General features: G+C 31.3%; 1 protein-coding gene across 2 annotated transcripts in view; it reads left to right on the forward strand.

Annotated features, from left to right (window-relative positions):
• Nucleotides 1–3,748: 3,748 nt before the first annotated feature.
• LOC123524698 (focal adhesion kinase 1-like) overlaps nucleotides 3,749–13,685 on the forward strand; it is a 118,641-nt gene continuing 108,704 nt past the window's right edge. Inside the window, exons 1-2 of one of the 2 annotated variants that reach the window (XM_053538604.1) lie at nucleotides 3,749–3,824; nucleotides 11,923–11,969. The gene's annotated coding sequence lies outside the window, so the exon portion shown is untranslated. Of the gene's footprint in view, nucleotides 3,837–11,922; nucleotides 11,970–13,685 lie in introns of both variants that reach the window. The other variant, XM_053538605.1, reaches the window with a different exon arrangement.

Raw genomic sequence — 13,685 nt, forward strand, 5'->3', positions numbered from 1 at the left:
TTTGTGCATAATACTGTTTCTTTGCGCGGGGCCATCTCAAAACATTTTGATCTACCTAAACACCACTTAGGTATATATGCCTAGATCCACTTAACCCCCCCCCCCCCCCCCCCCCCCCCCCCCCCCCCCCCAGCAGAGGTCCCCACTAGACAATAAAGATGTGTGCAGTGGAGTTGAAAGAAATTATTTTCCTTCAGTTTCGGAATGTAGAATGAATTGATGATAATAAATATAATAATAATAATTATATTAAATATAATGATTTATAATATTAAGATTAAGAATAAACCACAGATCGATAGAGTGACTACTTAATAATTTGGTTTTGTTTAGAACCAATATCTGCAATTATTACCAATTAAAGTGGTCTTATCTTGATATACAATACTTACGAAAAAGGTGAAATGTTTTCTGGAATATAACATAATGGGATACAATCAATAATTGTGTTTCATCTATATAGAATTTTCATTTCAGTAATAAGTTACATAAAGTAATGCTTTATTTTATAACATTGAAATGCAAATGGGTTTTACTATCTAACACAAACTGCTCTTTACAACATTCAGAAAGCAGTGAAAAAAAGTTTTGTGATTGTCACATTTCTCTTGAAAATTCAGTTTCACTTTGAGCACTTTTCAAACAAATGTTCACCAGATTATGTTAAAATTCAATTGAATAAAGTTGACAAGACTGAATTAAATTTCTTTTTATATATTTTTACGTTTAAAGTTTTTAACATAAACTCGCCAGATAGAACTTGAAAAAATAAAAATGTGCTTTTCCTTCCTTAATGTCACATTTGTAATGATATTCCGAAAAAAAAGTTTCTTTTTTATTATTATGTATTGTACAAAACTATTTTGTCTAAAAGTTAAGAACAGACAAAAGAACTGAAAAAGTGATTTCTTAATCCCCGTATAGTGGCAAATTTAAAAGAAAAGACCAATGTTTCTCTCTCGTGAAAATTATGAAAAAAACATGTAATAAAATATATATAATCCCTAGATATTCATTCCTGTCTAACACTAATTTAAAAATTTCCTTCAAATTGCAGTTTTACCACATCCGAAATTGAAGTCCGAATTACTATTTCTTAACACATTGGACCAATAAAGAATTATTCGAGTTTTCCCATTATAAACAAGATGCGATCAGGGTGTAGTAAAAACATGCACTAAGTTTTGACACGCCCAAAGTTTATTTACACATCTTAGAATCTTAAAAACAACTTACTGCCACATCTGTGAGAAAAAACTGTGTGTTTTTGTACCATTTTTTATGTGCTTATGTTTTAGTTATAAACTCAGTTTTGAAGCCATTTTTAGTTCACCTAGAACTCTCTGAACTAACCAAATTAGATGTTATTCTTCAATGAGAAAATCTTGCTGATTTTAATTTTAAATTTAGAAAGCCACAGTTCCTTTTTTATACTGCATACTTAACAGGAAACTCATTCTAATTCCAATTTTTTAAATTATCCGGGTTTTTTTTCTCGTTTTAAAGGGCACAGCTCAGTATTTAATAAGGCCTGGGACCATAAAGCCGTTAGTGGATTCACGCACAGTTCGTTTGTGCACCGGGTTAACATTTGAAAACCATGTTCGGATGTCGGTTTAAAAAAACTGATTTTTTTGTATCATTTGATCTATTGTAAATGTTGAGTTTTGCTGAACCCGAGAGCTTTATAAAAAGCTTTGACAAAGATTTATTCATTTCCCACTTCCAAAGGACAGGTCAGTATAAAAACCGAACCTGCAACATTTTATGTTTTATCGTAGTCTGAACGGCAAATTTTTTCTCACTTTTTTCTTAATTGATTTTTTTTTTTTATAGAATTACAAAAATTGGCTTTTATTTACAGGAAGTGCAGCTACAAACCCAATTCCAGGACTATCAGGGCGTACGCTTGGGCAAACATATAATGTGGGTATTTGAATAATTATTTACCGGGACCGACATGACACTCTCGGAAACATATTTGACATTTCTTTATTTACCATACCAGCTGGGGCGACATTCTTTACTATATTTGAAAGCAAAAATAAAGTACATAATTTTGTTATTGTCTTCTTACCATCCAAAAATAATTACATTTCAAACATCAGCTAAAAAGCGGAATTTAACGGCAGACGTACCAAAATACATGTAAGAAATATTATAAGGGTCCAGAATATGCACGGAAAACGAATTTTTTACCAACAGTTCGGGCATATATATAATTTTGATAAAAATAAAGTTATTTTTCGTCTTACCATCCTTTAAGTTTTAAATTGCTAAAAAGATTTTCTTAAAAAAATTGTAAATGTTATTCGAAAAATTAAAACTGAATACCTACATCCAAATTTAATTTTGTCAAAAGGTTTACCAACTAATTATCACGTTAGATTTAGTTTTTAAAATTTATATTTTTTTTGAAATTCATCTGAAAATTATCAGCAAGATTGTCAAAGGAATTAATGACAAATTATTATCCTTATTATGCTTTAAAATCAGTTGGAAAAATTATTACAATGGCGAAACAGTTAATTTTTCTATGAATTCATCAAATAATTGTACAATTAGGAATCTTCTACGTTTTAGAAAAAACGGTCTTTCACATTCACGTAAGACTCATAATAGCATATCCGTACTGTTCTTAATTAAATAGAATTAGTCGTAACTATTTTACAAAATGTGCAAGAAAGACATGCCCTCTGTGATTGACTTGTTTAGTTATTTCTCAAGATATTGAGTAGAGAACTAGAGATAAAGCTATTCACTTAATGTATGTGCAAATAAAGTTTGGATTTTTTTTTCGTAACCTAATTTCTACTTCAAAATTTGATGCACATGATAATTATGTTATACTTTGTTATGTTATTCTTTATGTGTGATGGTCTTATTTCTTAGTGGACAAGTATTTTTTATGTTCGCTTCAGAAAGTTAGTTATAAAACATTATTTCATTCCACACTCAGTGCTGTAAATATTTTTGCAGAAGAAAATCCTAGTAGGTATAAAATTTTGAGTATTTGTGGATATATTTTGACTTTTTCATTTTTGGTAAATTTTAATTTGGGTACATTTTTACACAGACAATAATCCTTTTATCATACACTTCTACACTGTTACTCTTCATTTTTGAATGCAGTTTTTTTTTTCAAAATTTTATATTTTTATCTTGGAGAAGAAAAAAAACCGTGCCTATAGGTAGAGATAGTACCTCAAATTTTAAATTATGAAGAACAATTTAAAAAATCATGTTTGTTGCTTATATATAACATTTAAGACCAAATGTAATATTTAAGTATTGATCGATCATTTTAAACATGTTGATTTAAGATTTTCTGAAACTTCTTATTAAATTTCCATTTATCCGCTCTTGCAGATCTAGTCCTACCTATCAAGCCATTGATAAATATTTAATCCCTTATTATAACCTAATTATTGTGGGAAGAACTTATCTAAATGCAAGAAAGTTGTAAGATACATGCATATCATATAAAACAAGAAAAAAAACCTCCACAGTTACTTTGTTTTCCCTTTCTAAATGCAAGAAAATTGTAAGATACATACATATCATATAAAACAAGAAAAAAAACCTCCACAGTTACTTTGTTTTCCCTTTCAGCTTGTGACATACATGTGTATGGATAAATGCAAAGTAGGATTTTTATTACAGTCATTGATTGTTCTCTAGTACTATATCTAACTATGTTTTCGTGGGCGGTAATATTTAGTGGTGCACAGCCTTTAAACAAAGAGTTCTCGTTCTTTGTACGCCATTTTCAAACAGGAAGTGGTAGTTCAAAAACTTCAAAACGTTTAAGTGTTTCGGAAACTGTAAGTGTTATTGTAAGTGTGAGCACTTTTACGCGAATTTAATTTTGTTTATCTTTGAAATCAATTAGAATGACAGCATTGCGATATGGCCTATAATGAAAGAAATGCTAAAAATTTCAAAAAGTGAGATACACAGGACTGGTGTCGGAAAATTATTTTTTCTATCAAGAGCCTCTTGAAGAGGAATATAATCTTTGAAGACTCTTTAAAAAAAAGCACCTACTATATATGAAATAAAGTCCAGGAATGAAACCTCCAAAACCCAGAATCACCTTACAATATGGTAAAGATAGAATGGCGATAGGGAATTTATGGAATTTTGCAAAAAAATTTTAAGTTTTTCAATATAAATTTTCACCGTGAGGGCTAATATGGGACCAAATACCAAAAAACATTGTTTGACTGGACTGTGGGCTGCAGTAGGAAAGTTTACAAGCCAGGAAATTAATAATGCGGTTACAGATACGGATGACTACAAACAAAAAAGGCTAAATGACACTATGGGGTAATTTAGGAAAACACTGAACGGTAGAATTCATTTTGGCTTAACGTGCCTTTGAACAAGTACAAAATCAGCAAATTTGAATCATCGAAACCATCATAAAACCATCATTGTTGTTAAATATTTTCAAAAAGTGATTTATAAATAACAACATTGTTTGTTTAACAACTTTTCAAAATTCTTCGCATCTAAACACAACAAGATTTGACAACGATAAACAGTTTGGGAATTACTTCATTCATGTAACAATGACATTGGGATTAATATGCAAAAAGAATGATCAGGGGCTTAAAAAATATTAATTGATTTTTGAAAATAAATTGGTTTATTTAATTACCGTTTTTAAAATGTCCTTACAGGACACTACAAAAATGTTACATGATTTAAGAGTGATCGCAATAATTGGCCCCCGTTGCACAATATATCGAGTTTAAAGGGTTATGTGGGAATGACTAACTAAAGTTTACTCGTTTACGACAATCATTAAAAAAACCAACGATGTGTGTTAATCATTTTGTATGGAAATCAAAAATTTCCAAAACCAGAAAAATTTTTTTCGATGGTGATATTCTTGATTGAAAATTTTACATTCCTATAACTTTCCATACTGGCATTTGGAATTATTAGATTTTGCATTAAAAGCCCACAACGTAGCACAAAAGAAAGCAAATTTTAAACATTTTGAAATTCAATTTAATAAACATTTGTTCATAAAGAAATTTATAAAACATTACGGACAAAGGGGAAATTTCATTTCTTGTGTAAAAAAAATATCAAATTTTAAACTTTTTTTAAAATTAATATTGTTGTAGAAAAATTGACTTTAAACAGCCTACTTCGGGAATATAAAGGTAGAAAAACCCATTGTACTTATTCCCTCCAGCTATGGAACCTTTTGTTTGATGAAATGCCTTAAGAATAAAAATTATTCAATTATTTGCGACAAAAGTTGCTCCAAAAAACAGTTACATAACACTTGATCTCATCAACATAACAAAGAAACCTACCTCAATCAACCTTCATGCAAACAAACCAGTCGCAACAATTTGGGCTAAATGAAAACACATGTGACTTTGATGAAACCTTTATATTGGTTGCATTCTAGACAAACTACATTATTGCCTTGATATATTTCCAATGTAAATCATAACAAAGTTTAAGCTTCCAGTTGAACTATGATATGTTATTGGATTAATGGAAAAAAGTCTTTTTTTTTAATTAAGGAAAATTTGTAAAAAATATACCAACACAAATTTGATCCATACTTTTGTAATTTTGGGCATTTTATGGTTTTGCTGGTTACTAAAAAACAATATCAAAGTCAGTCAAAGACAAACAGAAGAAGAAAACAGACAGAATAAAGAAACAACCCAAGGTAACATACATAAAGAAGCATTAAATTTTTTGTCCAGAATCACAGTTTTTGCATTAGCAGTTTACAGTATGATAAGCTATATGAGGATTTTTAGTGTTTCATAGAAAAGTGGAGCTTTTTGCATGGATGGTTCTTTTCCCCATTTCAGAGTGATTTGAAGTTAAGTTTTGGTATGTAAAGGTATCTCAGTAATCATTGGGGAATTTTTGGGTAGAAACCGTCAAACAATATTCATGTTAACCAAAACTGAAATTACATTGACAAAGTTTTATAACCATTTTGTTTTTAAAAATTATGCGACTTTTTGCGACTTAAACATTTTTGTCAATGGGCTTGATCTCAAGAGGTGAATCTCAGTAACCACTTGGATGGGAATGGCGTCCAAACTTCACGCTTTATTCACAGTTTTCACGATCTACAAAATTGCACAAGGTTCATAATTATTTGCCCATTTTTAACAAAATTATGCCCCCCTTTTTCGATTCTAGAAATTTTTAGTTGGGTTTCGTATGTAAACAGTTTTCATCCTACTTACTAACAAATGGAATGAAATTCCCCCATTTCTTGTTCACCTATTGCAATATGACTGACACTAACAGTCTCATAACCTCTTGTTTTTTCTTTTTTTCAAATTAAAGTATTTCCGACACTGGCATTTGGTAAAATTTTTCTTGTAATCTTATAATATTTGTGACCCCTAATTGGAATGTGATTCAACAATCATGAAACTTTTAAATGTAAGATTAAACATGCAATGTTTAATGTCTTCCATCTTAACATTTGCATCTTTATAGAATTACTCCCCTTTGACTGGTATGTAAATTGAGGTAGATTATCAAAATGTCTTTGAAATACAAGTTTTCTTGTTGTTATATGACATTTTGTTTTCAGAAAATCTGTCATATACTCCCTACTTTGGGATTTAATTCAAATTTCACACCCTTTGTCAGAACTTTCTGGAGATTCAAAATTCCAAAGGGGGAAATTGTTCAAACTGTTATATTGACCCGTCTTGTTAGAAACAGAAAAATCAAAAAAAATATGGTCACCTTGAGGATTATCTGCAAAAACTGTAGTTTTCTTCAAATTTTGTTAGGGCAGATACCGACAAAAGGCATGGGATCGATTTTTTTCACATTCTTTTTTAACATGAACTTTGTATTAACAAATTGCAAATCGTTTTTGGTTTTAACAACGAACTGCCGCAACAGTAAAACATTCAAAGACTACAAGACTCCTTAAAGCTTTCATTGAATAGCTGACATGTAAAAAAAAGTACAAATCTTTTTGGAATTTGGCCTGTTGAACTATGCGAAAGAGCTGATGGAGCTTGCCGTTTGTTAGTTTGTTGTAAATGCTGGCTTTGCTATGTCTTGAATAGGATAAGATCTCTTCCAAGACATTGATTCACTTGTAAATTGCTCCTCAATTTGAAGATTCAAGTATTAGGTGAAGGGTCTGTCCAAAGTTCAGTGTTGGACTATAGATGTCTATTAGTAATGTTGTTGGAATTTGATTCATGTTTTTGTGTTTTCATAAGTGTTAATTCTTTATGTACAAAATAATTTAAGGAAGATTTAGTTTTTTTTTTATTTTTATGGCTAATAGGAAATAATTTGTTTCAAATGCTTTATTTGTTAAAATTTAGTATGTAATATGAACATTTTTATGGACAGCTTCGTAAGAATACTTTTGATGAATATTGTGTGTTGTAATATGGGGAAGAAAGTTGATAAAATTTGGTATTGATTCTACAGTGATGGTCAATTGACTTGTTGACGGTTTCATAATTGTGTTGTTCTTTTTTTTTTTGTTTCCTATTATTTCTTGGACATTTTTTGTGGTTTGATTAAGCTGTATCAAAATTACCATTTTAATGGATTGAAAATGAGCTTTCTTTCACTATTATTGTAATGGGTAAATTGACCAATGAACTTTAAAGGATGGTCCATATCATTTGTTTTTTTTACAAATTATGCATTTTTGACTTCGCTATTATTTTGTTAAGGGTTTTTATGTCGAGACTGGATCTCAGTACTCATAATGAATGATTGAAACTTCACAACATTGTTACTTTTCAATTGATATACTGTGCAATGTTAAAGCAGGGTTTACATCAAAACGTAAAATTTTTAAAATGAGGGCACGTCCTATGCAATTATTTGTACGACTTACCGCTGCGAATTATTTGATGCAATATCCTTAAATCTTTAGAAATAGTAGATACAATATGTACCACAATTTTGAACAAAACATTGAATTCAATGAATTTAATGCGTTATTCTAGTATTTTTTGTGTCTTGAACAGAGAAAAGATATGAAGATATTTTTGGAAAACATATTATCGGTTTATCTTTTAAATTGCTATTGTAATTGACTAAATTTCTCGTTTTCTCCTTTTTGCAAAGCCCATAGTTTCATTGCACATTACGGATCAGTATCTTGTTTTCTATTTCCTCTAAATTCCCATTCCCTTTTTGGACTCTCTGTCCTTGTTTCTCTTCTTTCGTAATATTTGGGAACTGCAATGAAAAAATTTCCATGACTACCGCATAATTTTGGCTTCTTATTCAAGAATAAATTTTTCATTCTCACATTGTTTGTTTCGTAATGATTTTCTTTTTGGGTTTTCATTTTGTTATTTGACTTTTATAAGAACATATCAAAAAGGACTTGTTAAAACCCCAAGATCATTAGAGATTGTTACAACAAGAAATGCCTTCTTGTAGTGTAGGATCAGTACAATTAAAAACTTTGGGTCAGTTTTAGAATAGTGGTGGTTAAAATGTGACATTATAGGTTGTTTCAAATTAAAAGTTTTTGTAATGTAAAAATCGAATTGGGAAGGGGTGGGGGAGGACTGGTTAGAAGGTCTAAGTTTCATTTTCACTTACAACATGCACAAAAACCTATCCCAAAATTTTCAAGGATGAAAGTTCTTATCTGATGGAAATCAGTTTTTACCTTATCAGCATTCACTTAAAACCCAAGCTCTTGATGTATTTCTATTTAATGTAAGCAAATTTATCCAGTTAAATTTTCATTACCCTACCTACACAATCTTTTTTCCTCCCAACCACTTCCCTTCGCAATAAAAAATGTTTTTTGCTTCTCTCACAGCTTACAAAACAATACAAATGAAAATATTGTGGGTCTTCAATTTCCATATTGCCACCCATTGATCCAGACACTACAAAAAAGTCATATTTATCCAAATCCACACCAATTTTTTCCATTATAAAAATCTTTATCCCCCCTTAAAAGAGTGGTATATTTTTATCAGCAATCAGCACACACTACATACTGTATTGGAATATACAATCCGTTTGTGATAATAAGAAGCCTTCCAAGACCAAAAAAGGGGGCATAACAAGAGATGTTTTCATATTTTTTGAATTTAAAAGGTTAAGTTCTTCACTGACAAAGAAAAATTTGGTTTCTTCATTTTAAACCAATTTACGCTTTATTGCCAATTTAATAAGTTGTAATATGCTTTGATATTGCTGCAAAATTTGCCCATTTTTTATTTTGGCAACACCCTAACCCTGAACAGAAAAACTCCATATTCAGAAACCATGTTATCATAAAGGTAGGGGTGTAAGAAAGTAGGACAAGTTGGGGAGATGTTAAACACGTCAAGTGACCCGAAACCTAAAACTTTCCGCATGAAACTCAAGAACATGGGCCTAAACTGAAAGTAAGGGAGGTAAACACCAAAATGACCCCTTTCATTTTCCTAGAGTCAGTTTTAGCAGGAATGACAGGAACGTAAAAGGTTTGAATATCAAGAACGCTTGAGGCCCCAGTAGAGAGGTGGTTGGTGGCATGACCCCTCCTTATTGTTTTGAGGTGGATTATCAAACATACTTGCCCGAACCGTTAAGGTTTGACTTTTTATGGAAAATGCCTTTTATTTTAAATAGAACAAAATTTTGTTTTTATGTAAATATTGTCCCCCCCTTGGATTCATAGGTTAAAGCTAGGCAGTTTACCCCTTTTCGAGAACAGGGTGGTTTGTACTGGTACATGAATCCTAGGTACACACTAGATTAGTTAATTATTAGGTTTTCTGCCCGCATGTTTTCAAACAAAGGAAAAAACTTTGAAAATGCTTCGTCCAAACCACAAAACAGTTAAATGAATGAGTCTAGTGAAAATTTTTTCAAGTAACCTCTCGGAAATATGTGCAGTCTTGACCGGGACTCGCAACTGTACCTTCTTACCATGTAAGTTTTGAAATGAAGAAATCCTGCATAAGTCAGACCATATTGATGGATAATCATCTGGACTACAACTTCATATTTGGGTCAACTGTTGTTAGAAAAAAATTGATTATGATATACCTCATAAAATTTGAATAATGCTCATAATTAAAATCATAGTTTTTTGTTTAGATGATGTTATATGCCTACTTTCACATTTTAAGCCTTCGCTTCAAATTACCACAAGATTTTTGTTAACGAAATCGGCTTGTCTTGGGCCTATATATCTTTGTAACATTATCGAAGGTAATTACAATTATGGACCAATTGATTTTTTCATGTTTCCGAAATGAAAACAAATTTTATATGATCTTTTCACTTTCCTCAATAATCCAATTTAAGGCAACGATAATTTTTACCGAATGTTACCTGAAATTGATCTATGATGATTCATAAACTTCCGCCAACCGCTTTCAACTTTGGTACCACATAAATTGTTAATATAAAGAATTTGACCTATTTGAGGCACGTGCGGGATAATTTAAGGCTCAGGAGGAAGCTATATTTGGTTTTAGGAAGGCGTCGTTATGCCGATGGAGAAGCTTGATTCATGTAAAAAATTTTTTTAAATGGGCTTCACTCGGTTTACGATCTTATTATCCATTTGGATCAAAAAAATTCCAAAAACATTTTTTAAATCATAATTGTCATCATAAAGAAAATCAAAAAGTAATACAAAAACAAAACATAAAAATAATTTTTGAGGGGTCGATATGTCTTTGGGATTGAATTGTCTAGCATTCCTAGTGAACAGTCCCGCTAATTTTTATGCGATCCAGGGGAAAAATTGAGTTTTTTTTTTTTATGGGGGAAAATCTCCACTCACGTCAACCCGAAAGACCAAAAATTTGTTGAGAAATTTTTGATGAAATTTTTGCTGCCATTTGAATTTAAAGCTGATTTTTTTTGCGAAAATGAGATAAATTAAAAAAACTTAATGTACAAAAGGGGGAATTTAATTCCTCATTGCTTTTTGTAAAAAAAAAAACAAATAATTTCCAAAAAGTGAAATTTTTGAAATTTTTAAACCCATAATGTATGTCGTAACGATTAAAGTTTTCCCCCATCACACGGCAATATGCCAAGCGAAGAACCAATAAATTTACTACTGTGTACTGTATTTTCCTCCCTTTTTTTTGGGCCTTTGAAGTTTTTTTATGATTAGATTGCCTGTCACAAATAAAAACAATTACTTCGAATTATTTTGTTTCTAGGAGTGGCTAAGAAAAACACCAGTTTTCACCCATCACACTCTTTGATCTTCGAATTTTTATACAGTTTAAAAAAGTAACAGACACTGTCTGCAGTTTTTAAAGGTTTCATTCACGCCAACACCATTTACTGAGTCGCAACAAATTTTGGCTAAAGCTCTTTTGAGGATTCTTTGCCTTTTTTTTTGAGTTTTCATTTCATTTTTAGAAATTTAAAAAATTTTTTGCCTTTGAATATTTGGGCCATGTAATCTGACTAAAAATTTTGCTAGAAATTTTGCTCTTTTTTTGTCTTGGTGGGTTATGGGATGTAAGGGAATATTAACTGTGCTCTTTTTTTTAAAATCTAAGGACTTCACATTTGTGAATAAATTTTTATGGGCCCTTATATCACTATTTTAGTATTCCGGGCTTTTTTTTAATGTTTGGGCCTTTAGAGTGGTTTTTTTGGGTTTAAATAAAAAAAACAATATTGTTGCAAAGAGTGCTATGGTCAAAGACAAAGCCCTTAAAGTTTAAAAAAAAAAAATCAAATCTATATTATTTTAGATACACTTTTCAGATTCTCTTTTTTCTGAAAGGGAACATACATAATGACAGGCATATTTTTTTGTCCAGAACCATGTTGATTCAGGAGTTTTCAGTATGCAAAAGGGGTTTTTATTTTAAGATTTTGTAGGTGTTCAAAATCATAATTGAAAAGTTTTTGTATATATTTCTGGATGGTTACTTTTTTTCTCATTTTCAGAGTGAATTTGAAAGCAACTGTGGTAACTGAACTAAAGTGATCGTAAGGTAAGTTATAGGGAGAGGAGCTATTTCTGTGATAAAATCCTGTCATAATTCAATGCAGTGAACTATTTTCAAAATCTCAAAACCTAAGAAATTGACATTTGACAAATTTTTTGAACATTTTGTTTTAGAGGAGCCTCTGTGGTCGAGTGGTTAAGGTTGCTGACTTTAAATCACCTGCACCTCAACGATGTGGCTTGAGTCTCACCAGAGGCATTGAATCCTTCAGTGAAAAAACAGGGATGGGAGGGGGGTCAGCGCCAAAGAGTCCGCTTCTAAGTCAAACAGTTTTCATCGGATTTCACTAAACTTTTGCAAGTTTGTGGGCATAATATCTCGGGCCCAAATTTTTATAACAGCCAAAAATTTCCCAGGGTCTTTGGGTAGGCCCCTTAATTCTCGAAAAACTGTGAATTTTGCCCTTTTTCTCTCTAAGTAGAACAGTTTTCATCCCAGTGCTCCCCTGGATTAAAAAAAGGGGAGGGTCGGGACTGAAAGGGGGCTTTGGGGGGTGGTCGTCCGGGGCCGGCCCCCGGGAAAAAAAAATAAAATGGGCCCTGCATACAGTGCATTTTAAAATACTTTTGGGATATTTAGGCATGTTTTTTGGGCACTTTTGGTATTCTTTTTAATAGGCTATGTCGTCATTCTAATGCACCATTTTTTAAAAAAAATTCTACTTTTTGATTTTACTTGGCATTGATTTCAACTGTAACATTTTTTTTGAATGCATATGAATAACAATACATGTGTTTGGCCTATTTTACTTTTACAATTTTAGTACACATTCTTCATGAGGCTACTTGATATTTATAAATTTTATACCCCCAACAATTATACAGAAAAAAATTTAAACTTCCACTTAAATAATGAAAACAGGGAAAGTTTTTTTTTACAACTGTAAAAGCAAAGTTTAGCACTTTTAATAGACTATTCCGGGTATCCCAAAATTTATATCCGGGAAGGTTTCACTTTTTTTTAAAAGTCTCGAAAGCCTTTAAACAAAAATTTTTTAAAAAAAATTATGAGCAAGACATTTTTAAAAGCATTTTACATATTGAAATTAAAGTGTACCCGTCCTTATATCTTATAAACTAATTTCAAAGAAATCTTCATGAAAAACGGCAATTTCCAAACAGACGAAAACTTACTTTTATTTTTAAAAACTTGTAAAACGATAAAATCAAAAATTTTTCTATTTAAAATTTGATTGTGACGATTTTTAAATACATAAATGTCTGTTGTCTGGACTTAAATTTCGATTTTATAAAAGGGGGATTTACACATATTACGAAAACGAAAGTACACTTTGAAGGGGGCACGAAAAAGATAATGATTTTTAGATGGTTTGAAAAAGTTTTAACACTAAGGTTCAAGATTTTAAAGCGTGGAGCATCTAAAATATCATGGTCTTTGGGGGACGATTAAGCAGGTAAAAGTTTTAAATTTTTTTAAATTTTGTCATGCCCCCCGGCGTGATCACCCATAAAAAGGGGGGGAATAAAGAGTGTATTTTAACATTTAGGCAAAAAAAAAGGGGAATTGGCTAAAAAAAAAAAAATGAATGGTTGTAAAAAGGGGAGAGTGCCTGGGGTGGGCAAAAGGGCGGGGAAAAATTTTGGAACGGGCGATGCCCCCCCTGCTGTAAAAAAGCTTGGGGGGCACTGCTCCGATCTTCAAAAAAGTGACAAAGTTTGTGGGGAAAATTTTCGGGAAAGT

This window comes from Mercenaria mercenaria, chromosome 3 (assembly GCF_021730395.1).
Source record: "Mercenaria mercenaria strain notata chromosome 3, MADL_Memer_1, whole genome shotgun sequence".
Lineage (NCBI taxonomy): Eukaryota > Metazoa > Mollusca > Bivalvia > Venerida > Veneridae > Mercenaria > Mercenaria mercenaria.